The sequence below is a fragment of the Filicampus tigris genome, chromosome 15, assembly GCF_054856515.1.
Source record: "Filicampus tigris isolate MCC_2025a chromosome 15, RoL_Ftig_1.0, whole genome shotgun sequence".
Lineage (NCBI taxonomy): Eukaryota > Metazoa > Chordata > Actinopteri > Syngnathiformes > Syngnathidae > Filicampus > Filicampus tigris.
In genome coordinates this window covers 16,529,073-16,543,341 of record NC_141231.1, presented here as the reverse complement: position 1 = coordinate 16,543,341, position 14,269 = coordinate 16,529,073, and the positions used below count along the sequence as shown (strand labels likewise).

The 14,269-nt window shown below is 40.4% G+C and overlaps 1 protein-coding gene across 1 annotated transcript in view; it reads right to left on the bottom strand.

The window, feature by feature from the left end:
• Positions 1-14,269, bottom strand: part of epha5 (EPH receptor A5) — a 116,056-nt gene that overhangs the window by 87,110 nt on the left and 14,677 nt on the right. Inside the window, exon 2 of the mRNA XM_086054509.1 lies at positions 11,706-11,839. The gene's annotated coding sequence lies outside the window, so the exon portion shown is untranslated. The remainder of the gene's footprint in view (positions 1-11,705; positions 11,840-14,269) is intronic.

The following is a 14,269-nucleotide window of genomic DNA, read 5'->3' as shown; positions in this document are numbered from 1 at the left end:
TGGCAAGTTCATGACCTAATTAACACATTTTACTTTTCATCAACCCAGTTTATAAATAAACTGAAAGAAAAATCATGCTCATTCAATGACGTTCATTTTTGAGAAGACCAGTTCAGCAGCTCATGGGTTCTTTTTTTACCATCACAAAATGCTATCATTTGAGTAGGGGTGTGTAGACTTTTTCTGTCCACAGTAGCTCAAAATTCTTACATTTTAATTGATTGTTGTCATCACTGCAAAAACAGCACAATACACCAGCAGTCGCGAATATTTTATTGTAGCAGCGTGTAATTTAGATATGTGGGGGGTCGAGGTGGGATTACCGGTATATTACTCAAAATGTGTTTTTGATATTCAAGAAATATACTAAACTCAAATGATTATTTTTTTCACGGAACCCGGCAGTTGAAAGCCCAAAAGAATCTCAAGTGGCTTTGCTCGAAAACTCCAAAGAGATCCGTAGAATTAGAGCATTAAGCACCTTTTAAGTGAGCAAATTAAATATTCAGCAATTTAATGCTGATGCTTGCTCTGTGCGACAAGATTTGCGGGCCGCACATACCCTGCAACGGGGAAAAATCGTGCATAAAGAAACCCTGTGAAAATATGATGTGCATTATCAACATGACAGATAACATACTGCACAGGTATCCATTGAACGTCTGCACAAAGGCCCTTCGTTGTCCATGTCACTTGTCACAAGTTGAGCCACTGGCCTCCTTTAACCGGATATACTAATTAGATTACACTAATTGGAGAGGTCTAGTGAGATTAATGGCAATGAAATGCTTTTTTAGCCTCAGTTTAATGTGTCATATCAGCGCACATTTTACTCACTTTCATTTGATTCTAAAAATACTTAGCGCTAAAATGTATTTCTATTCATTTATTTGGGCAGGATATGGCTCTTCATTTTACAAGATTCGTGTTACTTGTCCCGAGAGGTTTTTTTAAGACCTGGAAATCTAAATTGATAGACCATGAAAATGTTAACATTTCACTTTTACTACGACAGAACATTTTGCACTCGGTGTGAAAAAAGCTTGAGTGAGTGTTGCCGGAGTGAAACAATGAAACTAGCCAACGGAAGCATGTGCAACTGGCGCCCCCTTCTGGTTGGAAGAATTTCTGAATGAATTGCCTTTATGAGCCACATAAAACAAATTATGGCGCCCACCAGGCAATTTTATTGTTGCTGCTTGTTATTTAGTCATATGGAGAGTTCATTATCAGTGAAGCTATTCAGCGGAGATGCGGACATAAAGTTCACCGACAATTTTATGATTTGGACCATTGCTCTTTAATTGTGCTGCTGCCTTAGCAGGCGTGACAATGATGTGATTTAATGGGAGCGGCTCACAAGCATGACAAGGTATGCAAAACAGAATCCATTTATATGAAAGCATTATCACGCTGACATTTTGTCCCCAATTATGAGCACACGGCTCCCAACAGATGTGTACACCTTCTTAATCTTTTTGCGATCAATACGGGAGCTCAATTTGTCACAAAAATATAATCATTATTTGTTATGGACATAAAGTATCCATTTAACTGTTTACATTGTGATCCTAGTTCTCTAGGGCCGGTGTTTTCTTACATTTTGGCAACATAAATGAAAAGTAAACATGCTTGAATGAGGTTGTATAGCTTAGCAACGGTAAAATGTATCTTTACTTTACAATGAATCAACTAAAAAGCTTTTTTTTCACCCTGAACTGTTTTCATTGTGGTAAGTATAAAACAAAAGACATTGCAATTTCCATATTGGCCTGTAGATGTCAGAAGCAGCCAATCCATGAATCATACTGCAAGCACAAACTGGCAGGATATCATTTGACCGGTCATTCCTATTGATTACTAATTCACATATTCGTTTGAATTCATGTTGCCTTGTTACTCAAAAAAAAGCACACACGTATTTGTTGTGCTTGACACAACATGTGTGAAAAAACTTTAGAGTACTGTAAACAGAGGCCGATGAGTTTGTTTTAAATTAAGATAATGTAGGATAGGGAAATTCCGTAACGTAGCTCATCTGGAAGCAGTCAGGCTTTGGAAACAAAGGCTGATGATTCAAATCTGGCAGACAAAATGTAAAACTGGATCAGCCCAAAAATTGATAAACAAAACATATCTTGTCTCTTAACAACCAGTATGGAGACACTATCAAGCCACATAGCCACGCTTTGATTGACAAGTGGAATTGTGCTGTACTGTTATTATTGCATACTTGTTTGACAACAGCATGCGATAACTTTTATCTGTAAAATACCACAATATGATATCACAAGGTATTCTAAGAGTCCCACCCCTTATTGAATGCTTATTGCGTTTTTAAAATGAAGCAATTATGCTGTGAATGTTTACTCAAATTAAGGGCGCATCCTTTACAAGGTTAACCATCATCAATTACCTGACAGATTAATGGACCCTTGACTTGAGAAGTTATTACACAAGTTCATCGCACGAGTAAACATACTTAGTTTGATTATTAATATAAAAAAGGAACACATCAGAACGGGTTGGTAGCCACATATTGCAGAATATTTTGTATGCTTGCGCAGTGCTATTTTTGGCTCAAAGTAATTACGTTTCTATAGACTCGTTTATATTACAACTGCTTATTCTGTCCCGGCAATCGCAGCGTGTTTTAACATGAGCTCAAGTCAAAAGATTTTATTGTTTCAATGGTTCAGGTCTAATCTTTAAATTATGACAATCTTCTTTGTGTGCGTGCGTGTGTCTGTGTGAGACTGTCTAGTGGAATGTTATTGCTGAATGTTGTCTAGACATAAAAGGCATTTAATCATACGTTATTGACATTTAAGATTTACACTAAGCAGGCGGGAAATAGAATAGCACGACACATAACCAATTTACCGGAAAAGTATTCAAATTCCGTCAATGCCGGCACCTCGACATGTTTTTCTAATTGGATGTTTTAAGTCATAATTTCAATAAATATTTGAATGAAAAGCACACAGGCCATAAACACAATAATAATAATAAAAAAAAAAGTAAATAACAATAGTGTACAATAGTTCAGTTTGGTGGTAATATAGAGTCACAAAATCAACGTATAAACAACATGATAAGGACAAACTGGATTAATGTAAAAATGGGTGATGAAATTAAATAGGAGCCCTGCAATTATGCTCCGATTGCTTTTTCCCCGTGCCGGCCAGCCAACAAATTAGATGACAATGAATTTTGGAAAGTGATATACACGTCACACTGTTCATTCTTGTGAAAATGTGTCACCAAAAACAAGCTTCGCCGGCACAAAACACTGAACATTTTTGCTCTGATGAGAACATAGTGCGTATGCCCGTACTGTATATGTTTAAATATCATAAGGGTCCATCGGTGTAAATCAGCCCCTTCTGCTCAGCTCACCAGTCCAAATGTCAATCCATTGCTGAGGGCTTTTTCTCCCATGCGGCAATTATTCACAGTTTACTTCTTGTGTTTATTATCTGTATTGTGAGTGTGTCCATTAGAGAGAGACACTTTAGATGGAAACTTTTTTAAAATATTATATGAAACAGTGAGTTGCCCCCTGCCTTATATTTCCTCAAGGACAGCTCCTTTTTTTACCTTTCTTCCTCGCTCATCCCAGCCTCGCTCTCCTATCCTGTGCAGTCCACCAAATTCCTTCTCTTTGAAGCCTTTTCCATCCACTACCCCCGTCCTCTACCTTCCCTCCCCCTCATCTATCACCTCACACAAAACAACCGTCCTCGGTGCTTTCTGTCCCCACATCTGATCCCTCGTCCTGCTCTCGGCTCCCCTTTGGATTAACCCTTATCACTGCTCCCTCAGCCATTGTTTCCTCTACTCGTCAAGATAAAATGAACATTGGGGATACACCTGACAGATTGAGCCGGTTATCCTCAATGCATTTTAAGAGCGAGTGGAGGCTCCCTTTACCCTCCATGACCTGCGTAACGGAATACATTGCTTGTTTTCCTTCCTCCCCACCTTTTTCCTACATTCTGTGTGTCTGAACTATCAGTAACCTTCCCTTCTCATTCCATTTGCTATGTGTCTAACCCTCTAACACGAACCTTAATCTAACCTTTCCCACCACAATGTAAAAGTCCATCTATTTATTTTTTTTCAGGAATCATGTAACAGTGGTATCCAACTGAGTGGTGTAAAGTGGACATTCCTTTCCTCCAGCAGTGTACTCCAACTCGGATGGTCACATGGGGGGGGCAAGAGGGGATACATAATCCCACCGGGGATGTTCCAGCATTATCCTGAGTTATCCTACCAGAAGGACTTTGCTGAAAACCCGGCAGCAGGTACTGAAACTGAATCACTTCTGGCAGACTCCTAAGCAATACTTGTGAATATTTGAACTAACACAGTTTTACCACTTGACAATGCTTGGCTCCCTTTGATAAACAACAGAGCAAAGTAGCACCAGCCCAGTGATTTGTTCTTAAATTAGGTTTCACATGATGTCGTGGTTAATCTAACGATCATTGAAAATCCCATTATATAGCTCAGACATGGCTTGAAGCGAAAGTACCGTAACCCAGTGATTCTTCATTCTCACAATCTTAAGGTATTGACCAAAGATAATTTGTTCGGGAAAAAAAAAAAAAAAAAAAACTGAAATCACGATGACTAGTCATCTAGGGTTTAGACATAAAAGTAGGAACTCATGAATGCAAATGGAATCGGCACCAATTAAAGATTAAAAAAAATAATAATAAAATAAATAGGCTGCTTGAGATTGGTGAAATATCATAAAATCGTCTCCAACCAACGCCCAGTGCGGTTGTAAATCTTGCATAAATGAAAACCTCTCTGATGGTAGCAGTAAATCTGAGCACCATTATTTTTTGTAAAAACTAGTATTAAAAAAATGAACATGATGTGAAATCAATGTCGAGCAAAGAGGCCGATTTTGTATTTACATGTGAAATCAAGTGAAATTACTGAGCCCCCGGACAGGATAAACCGTCCAAAACGAACAAAATGCACTACAAATACTGTTATAACGTAATATAATATTCATGTTTGTTTCTGTCACTAATCTTAAAAAGTATGTTTTCACCATTAATATACAGTAATTAAAACAATGCATCTGAACAGGGACTGCTGATTCAAGACAGGACATTTTCACTGACAGCTTTTGGGGCGGGGGTTGGTGGTGGGGAATCGAAGCTGACTGACCTAAATAAAGTGTAGTGTTTGCAAAAAGAAAGTTAACGTTAGGAAACGCTAATTCCCAAATTGAAATCACAGATTTATGGAGAGCTGATTCAACTTGAACCCAAAGGGATCTGAGCACATGACATACCGTAGCATGCGGTGACCCATTGCAAACTCCCTCAAAGATATCCCAAAACGCATTAGCACGTATAAATAATAAAACATACAAAGTCACAGGTCCAAAAAACACTATTCTCAAAAGTCCACATCACCCACTACAAGCCGCAAGAGTGGTGACCCACATAGAGAAACTTTTGAAAATGCGGTATCTTTTGACGGCCGACCGGTGCCTCTGATAGTCCGGTGCGGATGGCAAAAAGATACTCGTGGTTTTTTTTTTGTCATGGCGTCTCACTTTCCAGAATCAAATTACCGTGATTGCAAACTAACAATTTTCCTGGTGGAACAGGGAGTTCATTATTCATCCAGATGGTTACAGAGCGAGCAGTGCGCCGTGCCATCGCGCTCTCTCTCTCTCTCTCTCTCTCTTGTTCTCTGCCAGCCTTTTTGGCCATTATGTGATTAGGTCGGATCGAGCTGATGACCGTTTGACTGAGAGAAGCATCTAATGACCCCCCGTTTGGAGTACTGAGAAACAACACTGCAAGGGAATGCTCATGTGCACTCGCCGAAAAACGCAAGCTGTTGAAAAGCACACCAACGGAGACAGGTTTGGTCCAACGACACTCCTGTCGTCGTGTTCTCTCTATGATTTACAGTATGTCAATACTGTACAGGCCTCAGAGTGACGGCAAGGCTAATTAAATACAAGGGCTGAAACAATATCCCCCTGCTGTTGTCTGAGGAGGCTGCTGGTAGAATAAATGGCACAAGTTTGAAACACTGAGACTGATTTCCGAATGGCAAAGTTATGTTGTGTATTAAGGCGGAAGTCAACCCAAAAATATATTTTTTAGGTTTTTTATGTTCTATGCAGGCCCACTAGTTGAAACGCAGCTTTCTGATTCATATTGTGTTTGTGGAATATGAGTTAAGCAGCAAAATCCAGCCGTTTTTAGCCATCTCGGGGGGCGGCCATTTTGTCACTTCTGTCGACTGAAAATGACATCACAACTACCCATGGCTCAGGTAACGACCAATCACAGCTCAGCTTCAGAAAACAGGTGAGCCGTGATTGGTCGTGTCATGTGAAGCCCTTTGGGACTCTTGCAATTAAGGGCTATACCTGTATAAATAATTTTGACTTGAGACAATTCTTCAAAGTTAGTTGTAGTTGGTGATAGAAATAGTTAATAGGTAATAGAAATACTTTTTTTTTTTTTTTTTTAAACAAGACCTCCAGTTTTGTTTGGAAAAATAATTTGATTTACTAAATAGCAAGATTAGAAGTGTGAAGTCTTCTTTTTCTCTTTTCCCCCTTTTTATTTTTTTGCAAGTCAGGTATCTATGACGTTTTTGGCATTTTTGCACATTTTGGCAAACAAATGGGTGCACCTGAGAGCTCTTTGCATCTTTTGCTGGAGATGCAGGCATTCAAGGTGGTGAGTTGTGAGGTCTCACCTTAATAGTGACTCCTGCTGTAAACCTCCAAACACGATGCGTAAAGGAAAACCATATAAGGGGAGGTACGGGGTGTGTAGCGTTTTGCTGTGGTATTTGTCAATTAGACCAGTGAACATGATCCGAATCAATTCACATCACATCCAACCATTTGGAGAAAACTCATGACCTTCAAATTAGGGTCATCGCCAATCAAGCCAAAGTCATCATTCAAAGTAATGTTGTGCTTACACAGACTCATTAAAGCAACAAGGGAGCCTAATATAGCCAGTAATGGGGTCACTTAGCGGGGTCAGCCACAGCTGGTAAACCTCCATGTGCACAATATGGTCAAGGCTGACCATGTCCTTGTATTTTTTGGTCCGAAAGATCAGTCATTGTCAACCAGGGTGCTGTGGGAATTTTTTAAATTTCACTTCATTTGTCTGAAAATTCCTATTTATTAATGACAGGTATATCTGCATTGATTTACCCACGCCAGCGACATAGAATGACATTAGATGGCCGAAGGTACAATAACACCTGTTGCCGTTCGGACCGATACTACTCGCAGCCGCTACGGGGTGTATTTGTACGGTGTATAAGGATCGCTATGTTATGACGTGATGCATGAACCGGCTTTATAGTCTTCAATTCCTTATTCTGCTTGTTTAATAGAGTGCAGCAGAAAAATAGCAACTGGTTATGAAAATGTCAGCGCAGCAATCAGTCCACCGCAGATCTCGGCAGAGCACCAAGTAATGAAGACAGTGATCAGAAAATCATTGAAAAATCGATCGCAGTGATCTCAGTGAAGGCTGGCAGCAGATCCATGGTTCTGCAAGGTCATTTTAATAAAATGAATAAAAAAGCAAAGAACGAAATAACCCTGGCAAAAGGATTTAACACAGCGTTTGTTTTTTAAGAGCCCAAGAGACTTTGGGGGAATCATTGAAATCATTCCGGTGCTCATCATGAACTGCTCATGATCATTTATCGTAACAAGTTAATCTTAGAAATTTGAGAGAAAAAATTGATGAAATTAGACAGCATGTAACTTTTCGAAAAGAGTGCTGGAAAATACTACTTAAGTAGCAAGGGAATACTGTATTGCAATGACTGCGTGTAGTCAGTGAATACTAGAAGAAAGAGCGAGGTAACGTTTTGTTCACTGTTTTCTATACCTAAGCAATGTCTGAGCACGTTGACAGAAGTTCAACCCTGTAATGAGTTTCGCCTGCATTGCTGCTGTAGCACCAATTAGTTTAAAAGGGATCTTGTAACGGATGGATAACCGTGTGTGCGTACCTGCTTGCAAAGTATGTGCGTATGCGTGTTAATCAACTGAGTCGTGTTTCCTCTCCTCCGTCCGTTTAATCATTTGCTTGCGGTCAGGAGCTTCACGTTATGCCAGCACAAATGCATTACGTACACTGAAAAGAAATGGTGTGTTGAATGCGCAGTACTCCATTTTATTTCGTCAAGTGGCTGCACAAAATAAAATCCTCTGCATCCCGATAGATTTTTTTTAAGCAGATGTATAATCTACTTTAAAAAAAAAGTCGCTGGATGCAACTAATTGTCAAAATCGTCAAGTTTAAACATTTGCAACGGAAGGCTGATTGCTGGGAAGCAGCAAAATATTGTTGACCGTTTACGATCAACTTCTGAACGAAGTTATCGCCTTTAAAGAATGGATTAAGGAATTTTCAGAAATACATTTTTCTTTTCTATAATCATGAAGTGTTGGATCCACAATAATGTTTCTCTCACCAAACCTTTCAGCAGGCTTTGTCTTTGTACAGTATTTCTTTGGCAATGAGGAAGGAACTAAAGCAAATGTCACCAGTTCACAGTTGTTCTTTTCGCTGCCCCCAGTGCTGCTATAGTGGGCATCAATCCCCCCCTCACAAAGCTATTAGTTAAGCCATCGCTAAAAGGCTAAGCAAAAAAATTCACTTCTTGATCAAAATGTCATGTGCTGGAAAACAGAGCGGTCGGGGGGTGGGGGATATCAAATCAAATGTTCTCGCGGTCCCTTGCTCAAACATTAACGATTACACCATGAAGATCTCATAAAAAGAAGAACGTGGAAGTATGCGAGTCTAAAGTGAGGAAATAAAAGTCGGTATCTTTGATGAACAACCCTCGAAGGCAGACGGCAGCACTAACCGCTTCTCGTATATCATTCTACTTCAGCGTCCGTGCTTTCATTCTGTAACGTCAGTGTCCGTCGGCGAGCAGCCAGCCGAAGAAGGCGAAAGACAAAAAAAAAAAAAAAAAAAAAAAAAAAAAATCAGCCCGTACTGGAAGACAAATTCTCTCCCACCCACGACCCTGCCGGGTGAAGCAGGCAGGTGAGCAGATAAGATAGCTGAGAGGCTGATGCGCAGCCTGACAGAAGGAGAAGCAAACAGACAGGTAGAGTGACTGAGGATGGAAGGATGACTCTCTCCATGAGATGAATTAATTTTTAAGTGAGTTACGGCTGACATCTAAGGGGCTATGTGGTGGCCGAGGTGAAACTACGAAAAAAAATCCAAGCCTCATTTGTTAAACATTTAAAAGAATTGCAAAAAGAAGCACGGCAAGGGACCTCAGGCTGGGGGATTAGCAATATTTCTGCTCAACAGGTAAGTTTATTATTTTTCATTTTTAATTGATTGTACATTCCCAAAAATAAAACCTCAACCAATATTTTTTTCGTGTTTTAATAACACTATTATGTTATTCACTGTGATTCGACCCATGTAGCAGCCGTGTGCTAATGTGTGCTTGTTAACAGTGCTAATGCTAGCTAGCGCTGCTATTGTTGAAGCTGGACAACGTTCTCAGTGGTTGCTTGGCAAGACTATGCACTTATATAATCGTGTCATTAGGAATGGATAATTTGATCTTTTTCATTCAGGGAGCATCCCCAGAGTTCAGCATCTTCGCACCTGTTAGGAAGAAGGTATTTGTCAGGTGCGCTGTACTGCTCTTTTTTTTTCTTTTTTTTTTTTAATCAAGCAAATCACACATTACAGAATGGCCCGGAGCAATGTTCAGCTTTCAAGGTTCCACTCCATATGGACATGGATTTCCAGGAAAAACAAAAAAAAGCATTATTTTACCACCTCTGTTTCGTGGATTCAAACTGCCAATAAGCTTAAGCAGAAATGGAACTGTCAGAGTTCAAATGACTACTTCTGCTATTTCTGCTATCTACTTCAGTGGAATCGTTTTTTAAAAGGAAACATGAGTGGTTGTCTCAGGCTCTATTGGGAATTTTAACCAAAAGCCAAGACAAACCAATGGGAACATGTGTGCCGATATCGCCTGTGCCCAAACCAATCAATTTAGTATTTACATTAATTGAGAGGGGCTGCAGGATAATTTCCCTCTTGCCCTCTTTTATATTTCAAAGGTGAAATTTGACTTTTATTCCATATCTATCATAGCCAGAGGGGCAACGAACTAATTCCTCATTTCAGTCTTTTTTCTTAAACTATTTCAATGTACCATTCAGTGTAATTATGTAAGACCACTTCATGCACAGGATTTTCAAGTCCCCTTAAAAATATGTTTTAGTGGCCAGCCAACAAATACAGTAAGCGGAATTGGCATAAATTTACACAGAAGCCTGTTGATGAGTGCAAAATTTTGAGAAGTTGAGTGAGCATACTGGCAATTGTTGAGGTGCCTTTGGTCAACATCACTCACTGACCTCATGCCCGTGTGTGTGGGTGTGTGTGTGTGTGGGGGGGTGGGTGAAATCAGTGTGACGTGCAGCAAAAATACACAGCAGTGATAATACAAGTCCGCTTTAAAATGTGTATAATGCATAAAAAACGAGGTTCAACAAAAGTATGCTGATCTGTCAGCCGGATTGTGTTTTTGCCATTTCAAATGATCATTGTTGTTAACGATTCATTTTCATTAATGTCATCTTTCTGGACCAAACGTAGCCAAGAATCTATGACCTCTTCAACACAGTCTCAAAAGGCTCATTAAATCAGTTTGCATTCCACTCAACTGGCAGCGTTGACAGTTTGGAAAGTGATGAGGAGGTCGCGACCTTGTCACAGCGCTGTGACAACTTCAGCTGCCGGCCCGGGGCACCTGTGGGACCGCGATAGCGACTGTTGGGATAGTTTGTGCTCTTGCGTGCGTCATATTCTCTTTGGGATTCTTCTGTCTGTCAAGTGAAAATAAGTAACTGTCTTTTCGTGTGTATCAGAGGGGACAAGATTACTAAAACCTCCCTGGAACAAAAGAGTAGGCATTAAAATTGAAAAGAAAAGCCAGGTGGAGGACACGTTTGCATTTACACCAAAATATGCATCCTTTATCTTTGCCGTCGACTGAAAATATTTGAGGCTTGAGGTTGACGGACGACCAGTCCGGGGTGCACTCTCCTGGGATGGATTCTAATTCCCAAACAGCAGAAGAGAAAATGGGTTGATATATGAAACTATTTGGGTTTGACCTCAAAATGTGTTTCCACTTGTTGCTAGGGTGCGATTCATAGGACGCAATCAGTCACCACGCTCACTGATTGTGTGTGATGTCGACTATGATGCAGTAAAAAAAAAAAAATCACTGACAAGTGGTTTATTCAAGGTCAAAGGATATGCCGTCACCCTGATACAAGAAAAAGTCCTGGCTTTGTCAGACTGAAACATCTTTGGGGAGAAGTGCTGCCCCGACAATGGTGCCATCAACAGAAATGTTAACATTTGAAAGTGACTTTTTGATCCCCTCTTGAGCATTGCTCTGCTCTCTTGGACTGAGTGAGATGTCACTTTGATGACTAGCTAATGTGTGATTTTTATTTTGATTTTTTTGCATCAAAAAGACCGCCCGAAAGACTTCCTGGGCTTGGAAAAAAAGGGGTGACATCACTTTTAAAAAGTGACATGTCCGTTAATTGTAAAGGGATAAATATATGCAGTCAACATCAACATCCTCAAGTAAAATGTCTTATTCAACCTCACCTTTAATGCCCTGGCTTTTTCATTTTCTCACTCTTCCTGAAATCCACTCTTTTAAGTCGTCCCATTTGGTTTGGAACTCTGGAAAGCTCTTACGAGGGCTGTTACCTCCGTGTCCTACCAGGAATTCGCACATCCTGAAATAGCATAAAACATCGATAGGCTTAGTGAGACAAGATATAGTATGAAGCGACATGCGCACAAATGCGCACAAATCTTCACAGATGGTGCGTTATACAGCTCAGCGGCCCGCATGCAAATATGCAGATACTGCAGTACATGCTTGAGCAAAAACTCAAAAGTTCTACACAAACACAAATCCACATCTCGCAGTGTATTCCTCTGCATTTTGAGTCGTGTATTTGAGGAACAGCCAATTTGGCTCGCGTGCCAAATTGGATTTCAAATTGTTGCTGTCAGTCCCAATCATGTGGCCTTATCCATGACAGTGCAGATATTTTTACTCAGCTCTTGCAGGATGAGTCACAATCTCCGCTAATGGAATGGCTTAATCTGTTTCAAGAGCCACCTTAAAGCTCCATTATGCAATTTCTTTCAATATTAAAACGAAATCTAATGACATTCCGTATGGTGCGGATGGTGAGAGCAGAGTAGTCACCTTGGACTCATCACCTGCATGCGGTTTGAAGCATCTGTTCAGCTTCTCTCAAGGCATCATGGGTGGGTTGTTCTACATTTCAACATTTTGTAGTTCTCTACACTTAAATTTTGTCTTCCAAAGTAGACAATAATCCCAAATATGTATCAAAAGAAAAAAAACGTGTCTTTCCTCATTTCATTTGTAAAAGATTCATCGTGAGCGACCCATTTTGATAACAGGTGACGAATCTGCAGGGAATGCCGAAAGAGCCCTAATAGGCCCTACTTGAATTTGTGGCAGAGAAGCCTGCGGTATAAAGGTTGCCTTCAGCCATGACGTGAAACCCAAAGTAAACACAACAACCATCTGCCGTTTAGTTGGTATTACTGCAACCGACCAAAGATGCGCACGAGCGTGAAAGCACAAAAAAACGAGAAGGCTGAACCAAAGCAACAGATCAGATAATACACTAAAACTGTTGAGGTGGACAGAGCCACAGAGGAGGGAAGAAACCCAACGAAAAATTAAAACAGAAAATGAAACCTAGACCCTGACATTAAAAAAAAAAAAAAAAAGCACCCAACTCTTGAACCGACACAAGGTCCAGAGAACCAATGAGAGAAAACGCATTTGTACTTACTAAGACTATGACAGCAGAAACATCCTTGGTGCTTACAGGCAGTTTGTCTTATGTATTGTTATACTGAATGATAAAACAACAGAACACTCAGAAAAACAGAGACAGGTTGCTTTTGTGTTATTTTGGTGCAACTATTTCTACAATAAGGAGCTCTGAATCACACGTTTGATGGCGTTTACACTTCTGTTTTCAAAATCCGGGAAGGAACACAGTAAAAAATCGTTTGCATGAGCATGAAGTCACAGTGCGATTAAGCAGCATTTGTGACACATTTGTGTTATGGAAGTCATGCTTTCAAAAACTCCATGAGACCGTCTCCAATTAGCTCACAATGCTGCTGCTAGGCTTTTATCCAGATCCCATCCCACGTCACCCCTGCCTCCTTGCACCGGCTCTCTGTCGATTTTAAGAGGCGGTACAAAATTTTAACGGTCACTTAGAGAGCCCTCAGGCTACTCCATACCTGGATGTGGTGTCGTTTTATTGGACTAAAGAGGTCACTGCAGTCTGCTGCCTGGCTTTGATTTTACCACTCTACCGTCTTGCACACAAAATGACAAACTAAAGGAATAAAATGTTCTTTCAGTAATCACGTTCAAACCAATGATACTACCTACTTTACGTTATATACATTTGGTATTTTGTAAGGTCTCACTAGCAGTTCCTCGGTTGTTTGTGTGAACACAAAATATGCTGCAAAGTGACAGCAAATCAAGCCTATTGTGCCTGTTTACTATTATACACTTGCATTTTGTGTTTCCATCTTAACAAGTAGAAAGCCGAAGTGAAAAAAACTGCACGTGTCCGATTTCGTATGTGCCAGAATATCAGAATCATCGCACTACAGTTCGTTTTCACCAAATCAAAGCTGAGAAATAGGAATGAACGCATGCTTATTATTAAGCAGGTAAACAACCGAATCCATTGCAGAAAACATATGCACGGATCACGACTCATAACCCGAGCTACTGTATAAGATTACAAAAGACGCACGCTGTGGGAGCAAAGTGCTCTTCTTGTGCGCATGTCACTCAGTCTTATTCTAAAATACATAAATGGGGTAAAACGGAAAAGACAAGTGACTCATGGCTTCGGAAGAAAAGCCAGTTCCTGAATTAAAATCCCGTTTGAGCTTTTAGTATGCTGAACGCATTGTGGATCACTATCCAACTGCGTTGGCAGCCTCGCTCCCTCCCCTTCCTCACACCCAGCCTTTGATGCCAGCTGAGTGCGAGAAAGAGATGGGACATGAAGACATGGCGGGAGGGGGGGGCGGGGGGTTGGGGGGCTGTTGGGGTTCCATGCAGATGTTAAGTGCAGAGTAGA